Raw genomic sequence first — 14,871 nt, forward strand, 5'->3', positions numbered from 1 at the left:
ACAAAATACAAGTTACAGCAGCTTACTGAAGTCAGATTAAGTTACATGGCTCATAGAGCGGAAAAATTCCATGTGGCACTTAAATCTGCTTACGTGCTTCGAAGGGGAAAGCCTGGCAATATATATTAACAGCACAACTTCTCTTCTGCGACATCGTATTTGCGCCTCTTTCTTCGTTTTCGTTTCTTTGTCTTTTGGCATAAATTACTGCGACCTTCTTCTTTTGCGCTACCCCGTGTTTGCATGTTTCGTCGCTTATATTTCTTCGTCTTGGGCTATGTTCAGACTACTGACACCAATGCCATATTGTGATATATGGACGTAAAAATACGACGTGTCACGCACTTCGGTTGGCTGAGACATGAAAGGACGCCATTTTTAAAAGTTATTATGACAGTTGCGACAGCAGCCTGAACCCGGCATTACTCTTCGCTCTTCTGAAATTACGTCGAGGTCACCACGACGTCTTCGCGGTTTTAGATCTTCGACGTAATTCGTCTTCTCGAAAGGCGTCGCTAAGCGTAGGCTGGAAAACGCCACAGCCTCCCAATAACTGGGAATCTGCGCAGCTGGGGTGCGCATACTCTACTCACGCACCATCACGTTCAGGTGTAACGCGGCCGGTACTATTCTAAAACTTTTATTGCGTTGTCAATTCACAGTTTTGTCAATTTCATAAAGTTGGAACGCTAGCCTCTCAAAGCGCCCGATTACGGTCTAATCCCCAACGTGGGCACGTGCAACGAAGAAAGGAAGAACAACGGCCACAACTTTTATTCTACCGCTCGCAACATGCTGGTTCATTAGGCTTTCTAGTGGGAACGCATGCGACGAGGCAATCTTTTTGACGCTACTGGGGTTGAACTCAACCATTTGGTTATTTCACAGCTTGTCTCCCGTTTCCTCTGCTTACGGGATAATATAACTCACCCGTCCATTGGCACATTGGTACTACAAGCCTATCAGGCCACCTGCGTTTTCTCATCATTTCTTACAAATTGCCAGTCTGTCCTTGGTATACATTTGGTAAAGAGGGTCTTCTTGGTAAAGACGGGTCTTCTATTGAGTATTCGTTTAACGTCACCCGTAAAAGTTTAACTTGAGATATAATAAATATCTGCTTCACCACCCCAGTTTATCGCTTGTTGTTCAACGAAGAAGAGCCTTCTGATATTTTTAGGCCTGTCAAATGCATGTGCGTGTGTCCCCGGCCACAAAAACCTTTTTCTTTAAACGGGATACTTCACCTCTTCCCATGACAACATTGAAGAAAGAAAGCGGCTGCTTCGTACCTTGGGACATTAACTGTAGGATATGCAAGAAGTCTTAAACAATAGAGCATTGTTTTATTGATTGTTGCGAAGCTGTTTTTTTTGTTTTTTTTTTGCTGGGATGAGTTGCGCGCAAGTTAAGAAACGGCACTGGCCTCGATCTTACACGATTCTATTTCTGACTGTAGCAATTGACAGCAGTGTTTTCTTTGATCTCTCTTTTTATTCGGCCTTCATCGTCTATGGCGAGCAAAAGTGACAACGACAGGCTGCGCCTGTGCGCTCAACGGAGCGCGCCCATTCCAACAGGAGGTTGCCCAAGTGCGCAGTGTCTATATGGACATTCAAGTAGTTTCAGTGTTTCGATCGCTTCCCGTAAATGCCCCCCTTTTAATGCCATTACAGCATCAGCCTTCTACTGAGGAGGCCCGGGTTCAAGTCCAACCAAATTTCACGTGTTTTTATTTTTTTAAACCCGAAATTGTTTTATTCCGGGCTACACAAAGATTTCCATGGCGTCATATCTGTCACGGAAGTGACGCCAATACAACGAAGCAAGCGGCCTGTAAAGGGTGCACTCCTGCGCACAGGGTATTCTTGCGGGGAAGCAACCTTTAGTACTAAGGAAGGCTCCGCGCCAAGAAGGTCTGAGAAAAATTCTCACTGCCTTTCAAAAATGTGCCTCCTACATTCCAATCGACTGAGAGCATGCCCTATAGAAATGCGGACACAGGTTGAGGGGAGGGGTCGAAGCGGGCATGCGACAGCCCAGATTAGGCCTAACGTCACGCTTCCAGTTCGTACGTCGTAAACCGGTACCAGAAGGTTGATGTACAATCAGTAGGGCATTTCTTGTCATTCTCTTAGACTCGATACTATGGTTACATAACGTGACGCTTAAGTATTGGACATTAATCCGAACCTCATGATTTGATGACTAACGCAATCAATTGCTACCCGCTGGAAAAAGTGCCTGCGTTTGTTGCACTTCAAGCAGTGGGTACCGCTTGTCGACGTAAAAAGTATTATTATGGTTTAGTAAGAAATCTGCGCCCGTGCGCTAAATAATTACTAATACTTTACTTAGCAATACTTTCACATTCACTGCATCGAAACGAGTACTTAGGTATCCTCGTGTTTCTTCTGTAACCATGGGGACCCGGGAGAAGCTCATGTATTGGCAGCAGGCGGGAATTTCGAACTGTTTACCATTCCACCGAAAATTACCAAATTATAGCAAATACATGAAGCTCAGCGACATGATAGAGTCGTCCTTGCGGCCGGTTACAGCATGCTGTTTCCTAGGACATCTACATTACATTCAGAGCTAAAGAGCATTCGCAAAAAACTTGGCTTTGCCGCAAAGGGGTTTTTTTTTTTTTTGGAAACGATTCAAGTACTCAGCGAATCTGCATTGGAAATGCAGATTTCCAGGAATGCGGCTACTTGAGAAGCAGCTTGTGCGGAACGGGAAGCACATGGCAACGGTCCAAAGGAAGAGGTAACTGCGTGGAAAAGTCTCCCTAGTGCATATATAATTTTTGTCTTTTGCGGAGCATCCGGAAATGGTTCCACTTCCACCAGTGGCAAATTTAGCTCCATGAAAAGTGCATATCGTGATATCGTGAGTGCCGTAGGGAACCTCGAGAATAAAACTTCTAAAACCGGCTATCCAATAGCCAAATCAAATTTTGACAGGCGTTTCCCCTCCGTGTACTGTGAGGGTCAGTGTCACCTGCGGCGCTTTCTATAAAACGATTACGGGAGCCACATTTAGTAGCACTGAGAATTCATTTTATTCAGCATTGCATGGCGAGTATGGGCTTCTGACAACTGAAGACCATATAGCATGCGTTAGGTGCTTTCAGTCTAAAATGTCAACGATCCTTGTGCTTATTATAGCCTGAGCAATATATGTGGCACGTTGTCGTAAATTTGCGCCGTCGATTCGTCAACACCGAGGGCAAAATAACCAAAAGCGATAGAGCATGTGTGGAGAGGGTGACGTGAGTCGAGCGTAGGCTGTCCCTGCGTGCGCATCGCTGCCGACATCGCTGCTATGGGTTACATAAAGTCGTAGCGGTGGCGGATGTGCCCATCGCACAGCGTCTGGAAGCGCCCCGTCATCGCTTGTAAGCGTTGTTCAACGAGGGGTCACGTGAGTGCAGCATCGATTAGGCGGCAAAAGAAGGTAGAATAAAAATGGCAGCGAAGAAATGGCGATAATGGTGTACACCACAAGCAGCCACAGGCAGCCGAAACCGCTGATATGGAAAGTGAACGTGACCTCTGAGACGATTACAACGTAAAGCACGGCTGGCTCGGTGTATGAGGTGCGTGCAAGAAACGCCGTGTTGCGGGATCCTAAAGCCGAAGCAAAGCGTGCGAATTGGGTCGAGCTTCATTCTCGCGAGTGAGAGAAATTAACCTCTCTCTCATTCTTGAAGAACTGCCAATAGATCTTCCATTCATTTTCTATTTCTATGGCGAACACAACTCGAGCACCACTATGCCTTTTTTGTTTGCAGGAATGGTGGAGAGATGTCGCTTCGCACAATTTTCCGGCAACAATAGCGGGGTGGAATCTGCTTATATATCAGTTTTAACTATTCCTTTTTAGTGATACAAGCCGCCTTTTGTTGTCAAGTCGAAGGAACTACGGAAGAAGTGATGCTTAAAGTGAAACTAAAAGTTATAGTGTCTTTAAAGTGACTTTAAGGCTTAACGAGCTCTTTCACTGCGAGCACACCGACAAAGCAGAAACATCCGGCAAAGCGAGCTTCACTTTGGGTCTACTGCTTTTACCACTAAAGGTTTTCGGGAACTTATTTAAGCGCTGCCTATTCTTTTTGTGGTCATGGCCGTACTGTTGACGTTCTGTAGCATTCGGGATGATATTCACGCGAATTCCAACGCCGCCGTCGTGGCGTCGGCCGTACGTATGAAAAGAGAGGGCCGCTGTTGCTTAGTCGTATACGTGGTGGGTTCGATAGCCTTGTTTAGAGATGAGGATTGTACCCCGTAAACGTACAGTCGGGGACTTAATTTTGCAGACCACGCGACCACGTGGCAAAAGCTACCGATGCGCGCTCTGGAGGCCCGGCGCCTGTTGTCGAGACCGGCGCGGCGCGCATGCGCGTCCTGTTTTACTCGCAGGCACGCCGATTTTCTCGCTTCCTGCTGCGGTGCTGCAATGGTCATTCAAGCACCGCATAGCGACGCCTTTGTAGCATTCATTTCTTCCCGGTGGCACATTTGGGGCCTAACGTGACGATTGCGACGGCTTTGGCGCAAGTGCTCCTCGCGTCCTGATAAACACTTGCACGTACTGGTTTATTTGTTTGTTATGTGCTTTATCGTTTATAGACGATGATACTAGCGGCTTGCGAACGGCGTCCCCGAATGAAGCGCGTACGAAGCACAGTCTCGCGGTACGCGCTACCGACGAAGAAATGCCAGCTATATGAATAGCGAACCTTTATTCACCTTGTTTGTTGTGTAATTTGGCCACTGAACATATAGACCAGCTCACTTTCCGTTGGCCATAAAGTAGGCGATCTGCACGGTATATAAAAGAAATTATTTCGGCGTTTTTGCTGCCTATTTCATTACTTAAAAATTATAGAAATACGTACTCACATAAATGGTCTGTTCGCTCTGCCCGTCGCATTCGTAAAAATGGCACCTCGGGCCCCCATTGAATGCCGTAAAATTATTTGCCACTCTTCTCCGTAATATTAATCGCTACTTAGGGCCTTCCGTCACTATTGAACGGGACCTTGTCCTTCCGCTCCGCTGGGCATCTGCAAGGTGGCCCTTTTCTGATGGAGGCGAAAAGCGAAAACGCTCGAGTGTGTTCGGAATTTCCCAGGTAATCAAAATTAATCCGGAGCTTTCAACTACGGCGCGCCTAATCGGCTGTGTAGCATCGGCGCGTTAAAACCTCATAATCAATCAATGCAAGCCGACCTTGAAGAATTGCTCCGGCCTTGGACCAATTCATCCCCGTAGGCATGAATTCCTTGGCTAATAGCATCTCTTGGGCTATTAGTAAGCCGGCAAATGTCCCTTTGAAAAAACAGCTTCTCAAAAGTAGCGAATAATTTTACGGCATTCAATGGGAGACCGAGGTGCCATTTTTACGAAAGCGACGGGAAGAGCGGACAGACAATTTATGCGAGTACGTATTTCTATCATTTTTAAGTAATGAGGTAGGCAGCAAAAACGCCGAAATAATTACTTTTATATAACTTGCAAATCGCCTACTTTATGGGCAGCGGAGAAGGAAGGAAGGAAGAATGTAGAAGGAAGGCAGGAAAGTTAACCCGGCTAGAGCCTAGTTTGCTATCCTGCACGTGGGAAAGGGGAAATGGGCAAAAAAGAGAAAGGAAAAAAAAAGAGGAAAAGTTGGACCAGACACGTATGCCCAGCACTGAGGCACTGACAGTGATTGACACTGGAGGCGTTCAGTCTATAGCCTAGTGTTCAAGTTCGTCACTCGAGCGAGCTGGAATATATGTTCAGTGGCCAAATTACACAATACACAAGGTGAATAAAGGGTCGCTATTCATATAGCTGGCATTTCGTCGTCGGTAGCGCGTACAGCGAGACTGCTTCGTACGCGCTTCATTCGGGGACGCCGTTCGCAAGCCGCTAGTCTCACCGTCTATAAACGATAAAGCACAAAACAAACAAATAAAACATTACGCGCAAGTGTTTAACGTGTGAATTTTTGTGGCGTGCGTAGGATTCGTTTTTGCTTCGCTTTGGCCGCAATGTGCAAGTGTAAAAAAAATTCTCACGCACGTGTAACCATGCGGTGCATCCAAATGTCTGCCTTAAACGTGGTCGGTGGATACGGATAGAACTTAGTGTGGCATAAATTAGCATTGAACCTCCCTTCGCTACACTATTGCAAAGCGTTGCATAGAAATGAAGTTTGATACTGCTACAGGGTCATGGCAGTCTACAATAGCGGTTTCTTAGATAGCACTCCTTCTTTTCAAAAATGACCTAGCTATGCCTCTTTGCCTTCAACCTCACTCTGTTCTAAAAAAACTGAGACTACAGGAACAACCATTCTTTATGCTGTACTACCTATAATACTACTTCTAAAATGTACAATGTGCCTGGCATTTTCCTACAACTATCTCGGGACAGCGCAGGCCGCCTGATGGCCAAATTTCTAAGCCGCTATATCTAGGATTTGTTGTTGCTTCTTGGTTAACAGAAAATACGTAGGCCACATTTGTGAGCACCTCAACGGACCTCTAGCGACCCCGTCGGCCACACTGCCGTACGAAGCACCGAATATGCTTGATGCAACGCCATCTCGGAACATCACATAGTAAACTTGTACTTCCCTGCGCTCAAATTAATCTGAGCTTACTTGCGGGGATATCCCTTTCATTTAAGGTAAACCGTTGTGTCGACCCATTGAAAGGCAGAAAAAGTACACGGCGGAGTAACTCGTGATAGCGCTTGCTGTTATGAGTGACAGTAACTCAACACAAAGACGCCTGTATGAATCAGTGTTCGCTAAGCACCCGAACAATACCAAAGCAGTAAAGTAAATCTGTTTACGCGTTTAATAAAACGAAGAAGCTGCAGCTGTATTAAGAGGAGCATTACGCTGGATGACTCCGAAATAATTTAGGCCAACTATGATTCCTATTCACGCAACTAACATCTTTCGTGTTTAAAAACAACGATCGAAGCTGTTAGTCAAATACCGTATTTGACAACGTTGTAGCGTTAGATAATAATGTGATATACGAGCAACAAATACTTCTTTTAACGGAGCTGTTTAAAGGTGATATGCAGACAAAATACAAGTTTGTTTTCTTCGAAGATTTGTTGTTTTATAGTGCCCCTAGCGCTAATCCGGCAGCAAACGATGCTTTAGTCAGTGAGAAATCAATCAATTTAAGTTAAAACTTTCATTCTCCCGCCAAATAGTGTCTTTCATGACGTCTGCGATGACGTAACAAGGCCGGATCATCAAACGAACGTTAGTGCACTGTTTAGTCTGCAGCGGACTCCAGAACCCCTTGTTTACCGCCTCCTAGATGGCGCCACCATACTGCGCAGGACTGCTGTACACCTTTGCTTTGTGTCTGACCGTATTTGCACCTGGCTTGTTTTTGTTACGGTAGGTAGTAATGGTTTTATGAAACATGGGGTATGCTCGACAAACAGAGTCACGTAAGACAATGTCGCTTGCGCCAACTAGCCAGTGTCGTGTGAGGCAACCCCAAAGTACCGGACTGCTCTGTGGCTATAACAAGCAAAGTTGGTGCAGTACCGACAGGCTTACGCCCTGGTACGAATATGTATACGTGTAATTTCGTAACTTCTAGTGTTTACCCCACCATTCGTGCAGCTAATTTAAGCGAAAACAGCCCATTCTGCAAGCTTATAAGCTATGCCTAACTGGCGTTTGCTTTTGCCGACCACAGCCAATCGCATACTACGTCATGGGTTCTGGTGCGGGAAATAAGCTAGTGAGTCACATGGCCATTAGATTCTTCCTAAGTATATAGCTTATTTGAGCGAAGTTTACGTTAAAGGTGGCGTTAGTTTCCTTCTAACGCAGCAATCTTTCGAATGAACCAAACTTGTGTTTTGTCTGCATGGCCCCTTTAAGCTTGACTTCCAGCCGTGCCGGGCGTCGCTCAAAACAGGGCGCATGAAAGTTTAGAGGAGGAAAATTCTATACCGACCAGTGTGAGGGGAAGTGGAAAAGAGGTAAGGAGCCGAATAGCAGGTGTGGGAAGTGCGCATAGGGAATTGGCTTCGCCTAGTGATGACGTAAGCTCTTACGCGCAGCCGTGCTTCCAGTTGAGATGGACTGCGTGCCCTTGATGGGTTCAGTGTCCCATCTATAGAATGGGCAGACCTTAGAAAGTGCTCTCTCCCGAGGAAGGAGCGGAGCGCCGGCGATGGAAGCGGGAAGCCGATCATGAGCTTGTCGAGCGGCGTCGGGAAGATCCGGAATTCCGAACGAGGACTGCCCAAGCTAGGAAAGTCGAGTGAAAGTCATTAAAGACCAGCAGCTCGGCTGTTTACCTAGTCTTTACATCTAGATCTTTTTGACATCCCGTGAGTGGTAATGCCCTAATTATGATTCTCGTGGAAGAGATACAAACACTTCCTCTACGTGGATGGTTACCACGCTCGAATAGGGGGGAATGGGAGACCGAATCAATCTGCAAGCGCTGTATATTTTCAGTTTACTCTGGATGTCAAGACAGCTCATGACTGCGCCTGGGCTCAAAATTAGGGAATTTAACCCCGTCGGCAATTTCACAACACTGTGCTGCATACACTGGAAGTTTTAGTAACATTGAACCTTAACAGCCAGCCTTTGCCTCAAAAAAGGCCAGCAAATTTCAGATCGCCTCCCAGTTGGCATACCCACACGTTGGTCGTTCTTACTGGGGCTTGAGAGAGATAGAGAAACAACTTCATTTTACTGGGGCTTGAACAGCGGCGTTCGAAGCGCAGACAGCTTAGTCCAGACTTTGTGCCGAAACATCGTTCCGCTAGCTAATGCCAAAGCAGCAAAACCAAATCTGTGCGAGCATTCAGCATTACGTTCATCTAGTGCACCTGAAGCGACGAAGAACCGCTTTTCTTACGTTTCCTTACGTTGCTGATAGAGGCAACTGGACGCCATAATGGCGCCGGAAAAAGAAGTGGGCGAGCACGTCGCGTTATCAATTACATCCACCGCAACGCGGGCAGCGCCACATATGCAGGTGAGAAGACGTGTATAACGTTTCATGGGAAGGGCTGGGGGCGTAAAGAATGTCGACGGCACAACGTAGGCCTCATTATTCAGAAGTTGCGAACCCGAATGGCAGTAAAATATATAAAGCGTTCCCATCCATGAGCTCTGCGCTTTGCGACACGGCCGCATTCGTTTCCCAGAGTGAGTGTCCCTGCGGCTCCAGGCCCCCGAGAGCCCCAAACGATGCCAGCGAAGGTCGACAAGGAGACGCGAAGGGCGCGTGGAGGGAGAGCTGGCGACTGCCGAGGCACGCTCGCTCCATGCAGCTACAGCGGTGCCGATAAATAAGCAACTTCGTTAACGGCGCCAGATCAAAGCAGCGCAGCGTGACCAATCCGGCTCTGCGAGAAGGTCTGGTTGGTGGGAAAAGAAATCTGGCTGACCTCTCGATGAAAAAATACTCAACTGCCTCGAAAAGCGACAAAAAAAAAAAACGACGTACAAATTTCGCTCGGCGAGCGATATCGCAGCAGAGATATTAAGCGAGAGCGTAAAGTTTTAGCATTCCCTGAACCAAATAATCACGTCTATTGCGTCTTCGTCTTGGCTTTTGAGGTGTATCTCTTGGGTACCATTTATTTGGTTCTATTTCCTCTGTAACCAAGAAACGGGCGTTTCGTAAATCGAGTTAAATGTGTACACGAATTTAATTATTTTACTTGTACACTTTATTACCCTTCAACTTCATAATTGTGTAAGTGTGCGCACCAGCCCTAACACGCTTATTGTGGATGTATTGCTCAGAGCTTTATGTGAACGGATTATTTCTTTACGAAGGGGAGAAGCTGAAGGATCTTCAGCTGCACAGCAGTTAGTATGATTAAGCGTGCCACTTGGTACATGAATAGGCCATGATACTAGCGCTACACACAGTCTATATAGATCTTGGCCGAACAGCGGAGTAAACTCCGGGTTATTAAAGTGATATCTTTCTTAGTGGTACCGATAGCGTCCTGTCAAAAAATTGATCCATATTACCATAGACCCGTTGGTCGACCGAAAAGCCCTCATACGATCTCTGAACACATGGCGTGGGCGCGACACCGGGAATCTATTGTGTCAAAAGGGTTACTTGAAAATCGCGAAAACGGAACGTTTCGAGATAAGACAGTGCACGCATCGATCATGAAGAAGGATCGTACAATAGCATACCTCTATCTCATAAGCCATACTTCGATATGCATTTAGACCGTTAGAAGATGCGTTTTCCTATAGTGTGCGAAAAATCGTCGCATGGGCTCGTTCTTCGTTTGCGAGTTGGGGTCTTCGAAGGTCTGAAGATCGATCGGACGCACTTACAGCGAAGGTTGGACTCACTTTTAGCGAAAATTTTGACGCAATTTTGACGCACTTTTGATGTCAGAAAGCTTTCGCGCTTCTCTCAACGTTCGTTAGAAAAAGATGGTCAAGTTTTCGTAAAGTAGCTGGAGCTCCTAAAGTTGACTTTATTTCGCGCTACCTTAAAACCTTCAAAACTTAATGAAATTATTTTGCATTTCGTTCTGGACAGCGGCTTTGGCCAGAGGAACATTGGCACCGCCGGCAAGCGCCAGTAAGCGTCATATCTCCACACCTGCTCCCCGTAGGCTTTGCACCTTAGCGTGCATCAGCAATCGGCCTTTCTCCATAGAAATTGCATGGCAAGCGCACCGTAGGAAAGAACGGCGAATTGTGGCTGGCGCCCTCAACGTCTAGAGACGCAACGACACTCACAAGATCTTCACCGAGAGGAGGAAAAAGTTTGCGAGCTTTTAACAACTTCTTTCCCAGAAACTTGTACTGCTTACGCTGCTAGTCACGTTATGCCACAGAGTCAGTTCGTGTCACTTTTAGTGTTTTTTTTTTGCCTACGCTACAAAATGCAACCAGCGGCCCTGTTTGGCGCCAGAGACGCTGCGCCCAGTACTATTCATCGTTTGTCATCGTTAATACAAATAATAAACCGCGAGCATGCAACAAATCTCCTCGAAAGGGAGAACTTCGATCAGCCCACGTGGAGAGAAAAAAATCTTCGGCGCCAAGCTTACGAACAATTGGTGCTGATGGTACGCATTACAGAACAAATTAATGTAGATGACACCATGGGTCGAGTTGCGAAGACTAAAAGGAGCCAGCCCGGGTGTGCCTGGTGGAGGATGGGCAACAGATGGATGACCTACGTGATGGATTGGTTACCTTGGGGTCGAAAGAAAAGTAGAAGGTGGCTGACCGACCGATGAGATAAAATATTCGAGGACAAGTGCCTAATTAGACTAAAGCGACGTAAAGGCGCATGGAGGCCGTTGGGAGGGGTTTCGTTCTTCAACTGACATCCAAAGGTTGATGAAAGTGACCATGATGAGTCATTATAGGTAGAATTCCGATTATAAGAATCATATTAGGCATTGGAAGAATGATAATGACCAGTACTGGAACGGTACAGAGATCGTAATGACGCTAAGATCTCCTGACTTTTATTATTTGACAGCCCCTGTGCTAATACCTGGATTCAAGGTTCTTAGAACCTCGCGGTACACTCTCGGAGTGGTCTCCCTGACGTTTGAAAACACGCCAGCGCCGTGAGAATGTCCAAGGGCTTAACAAAATTCATCGCACTGGTTGGGGATTTCGTCTTGCTTATGTCGCAATTCACCCTACGCGACCGCACTTTCATTTCAACTTTTCCAAAGCTTGCTGTGTCCATAATCACGGTAATCAGTATGTTGATCGACGTAAATACGCTGATAAATGGTAAAAGTCAAAAATACTCAATTCAATACTTTTTATACTCGCTGGCTGACTTTCTTTCAATGTTTACCGATGCGTTTGTGCTCTTATTTTCCATCAATCAAGTTGTTTTACGGGGAGAAAAACAACCAAATACCAGCTTCGAAATCGCTTATCCATTCTAGAGATTATTAGAATTGCAAATTCATCGCAATCTGCGCAGCTACAACGCTGTTGGCTGACGTGTAGCAACATTGTAAAGACAGAATTTGTTGCTATAAATGTGGCGCTTTCTTAATGGTATACTTGCATGGAGAGATATAATGATAGGTAAATTACGTGCGCATTAATATGCATCATAGCGAGCGGCGTGCGATTGGCAGGTTACAAAGGGGGAACCGCCATTTGTCTTCTCTGTTTCGCATGGGTTTGGCAGAGCGTACATATTTGCACGAATGTTTGCTTACGTTGTGCGCTGTAAAGTAATTCAACGTTGCAAACTTCGTAAAGGGCGACCCTGTAGCCCATGAATTTCGAGGCCGCGCTTCGCGGCTAGCGTATGTAAACAGCATTTTTCGTTGCCCGAAAAGAAATAATCATGGCTTATCTTTTCGCGCCGTGGATGCGTCCACCGTTCTCCGAGCGGTATTTCCTTCGCCTTAGACCCTCTGAATAATTTATTCGAAGCAACTTCGTGTTCCGTTGGCGTGTGCTTCGATGAGCCAAGCTTGTTTATTTTCCCTCTGTTCACCTGACCCCAAGCACTGCTCCCTCTCACGCACATGTGCCGATTTTTTTTTCAGCCAGGTAATAAAACAAAGTACAACGCTCAACTCGCCGCCTGTTTTGGTACTACTCGATATTTTTGTTACGATTTAAGCGTACTGCTGCTGGCTGAGAACTAAGTGAGTCCGGGACCTTTAATTAGTGGTGTCCCAAATGTGAAAGCTCCATAAAAGCCTTTCAAACTTAACTAATTGCAAGCTGTAGTAAATCCTAAAAGACTTCTTTAAATGCAGATTTCCAGAGCGAATTGCATATCGAAGTGGGCAGTGCCCCCTCCCCCTTCGCTTCCCCCCTGAAGGAGCTTGAACTGAAGACAAACGCTGTGATATGTCACTAATAGCTCCAGGTGGCTAGGTTTCTCTGTGTACGGCTTGTTAAATTGCCTAATATAGAGGCCGGAGCCCTTAACTAATAATTGCTCTCAAGATATTAGGATAAATATTCAGATTATTCCTTACCGAGTAGGGTTAATCAACTGTGCCCGAAAGCTTCAATAGGCTTGTTTTTTATCCACCCTAGTCGAAATTATTCCCGCTAGTCCTTTTTTTCCTAAAACTTTTAACTACTCCTTCATTCCTTTTTCGGTCATTTTCTGGTAGTTTAAAAATACAAAAAATTCACGCGAACAACGTTCACAACTGCTGCCTCGGGCTTACAACATTCTATCATGTTCGCGAAAATTTCAGAAAGAAATAAAGTTGTTTACTACGAAGAAAAAAATGCACGCGATTTGAAAGTAGGTAGAACGACCAATGTAGCAGCTCATGCTTCTTGCATGACATTCCACCGGATTTCCTGTCAAGGAGTTACAACGCGTTGCGAGCAAAAAACTGACAACTAACCTTTGAACAGCGCGTTCCTCGAGGAGCGAAGAAGCGGACTCGAGCGGACCAGAAGCTCGAGCACCCCAAGAAATCGGAAGTGTTGGGTGGCAGACGATGTCGGTGGACTGCGAGGACGAGCGGGGCTCAAGCAGCGGCCGGTGGACCAGCGACGAAGCGCTCCGTGCGGATAGACTGCCGGCGGGATTCGGGTTCTGGCTGCGAGTCCGCTCCCAACTTTTGCCCAAAGTGAGACACCCGGACCGGCGCTTTTGAACCCACCTTCGCCGCCGGCAGCTGCGGCGACCAATCAGAGGGCAGGGAAGCCGCGTGACGTCAGAGAAGCGTCACGCGGGGCCACGTGAGTCGCAAGAAGCCGAGGCCCAGTGGAGACTGGGGCAGAGGCGGAGTGGGGCTGGCGCGCGCGCTTTCGCGCGTCGCGGCTTGTGGCCGTGGATCGGGGAAAGGGTTTGAACCCCACGGCGTAGCAGAGGGAGCCGTGGGTGATGACGACGCTCGAACGCCGGCCGCACGACAGCGCCGGGGTGCAAAATTTAAGGGCGAAATCAGAGCAGAAGCAGGAGAAACTGAACGCGTTTATATTTACGCTAAACAGTATCGCCGCTTAGGAAGAACGGAAGCCCTGAATCGGTTTTATTGTGCAGGACTGGTCACTTAGCAAAACAGATAGCTAACTAAATGGGGAATAAAGGAAATGACATTGTATTTTCAAACAGGGTCTAACCAAGTATCGCGGTAAATGGGCTAACCGCAAAAAAGCCTCCAAAAAAATCAGCTCGTGTTCAAATGAGTTATAATAAAGATTGTTCTGCCGGGGAAAAGGAAAACAGAGGGAAAGGGTGTGAACCAAGAAACCACGTTCTCTTAAATTGCATCGACCTCGAGGCTAACACCGATGACATGTTTGTGTTTTCTGAGTCGGCGATTCTAGAGTGCCTTTGCTGCCCTCACATATGAGGAGTAAACAGCTGCATGCTGAACAGAACCCGGTTTCCCTTGGTTGCCGTGACAAAACATTCACATTGTTAGATCAAATAAATTCTTATGAATGAATATCCGCAGCAAGGACCGAAGCAAATATGGGCTGTTATATAACTTTAATGTTGTATCGCGTGTATTTTTATCGTTACGATTATAAATATAGCGTAAAAACGAGGCCTGGACTGGTTGATGTTGCACACTTTAAAGAGACCCTTCAACGTGCTTCGAGCAGTGCAAATAAATCTTCGCAAGGTTTAAACTACCAGGAATACCTAGGTGAGCCATATATAGTACGAAATGTGAAGCGGTAGGCTGGCAGATCTCTGAGATACAGAAAAGCCGAGCGCGCTGTCTCCAATTTTCCTAATTATGCGCCGCTTTAATTACATCATTACAGCAAGTTTCCGTCCTATTGGTGATTGATGGTCAACGTCACAGTTTATTTATCGCATTTCCGGTGACGCTCAGCCGTCGTCGGCGTTAGGCATCAACT

The 14,871-nt window shown here is 46.5% G+C and overlaps 1 protein-coding gene across 3 annotated transcripts in view; it reads right to left on the reverse strand.

The window, feature by feature from the left end:
- LOC144174832 (uncharacterized) overlaps window positions 1-14,871 on the reverse strand; it is a 365,599-nt gene that overhangs the window by 77,350 nt on the left and 273,378 nt on the right. The window contains exon 1 of one of the 3 annotated variants that reach the window (XM_077703753.1): window positions 13,398-13,630. The exons of the other annotated variants lie outside the window; for them this stretch is intronic. The gene's annotated coding sequence lies outside the window, so the exon portion shown is untranslated. Of the gene's footprint in view, window positions 1-13,397; window positions 13,631-14,871 lie in introns of those variants that run through there. 3 annotated transcript variants of the gene reach the window in all.

The sequence above is a fragment of the Haemaphysalis longicornis genome, unplaced genomic scaffold, assembly GCF_048455015.1.
Source record: "Haemaphysalis longicornis isolate Haplotype H1 unplaced genomic scaffold, Haemaphysalis longicornis Haplotype H1 scaffold_3, whole genome shotgun sequence".
NCBI classification, from domain to species: domain Eukaryota; kingdom Metazoa; phylum Arthropoda; class Arachnida; order Ixodida; family Ixodidae; genus Haemaphysalis; species Haemaphysalis longicornis.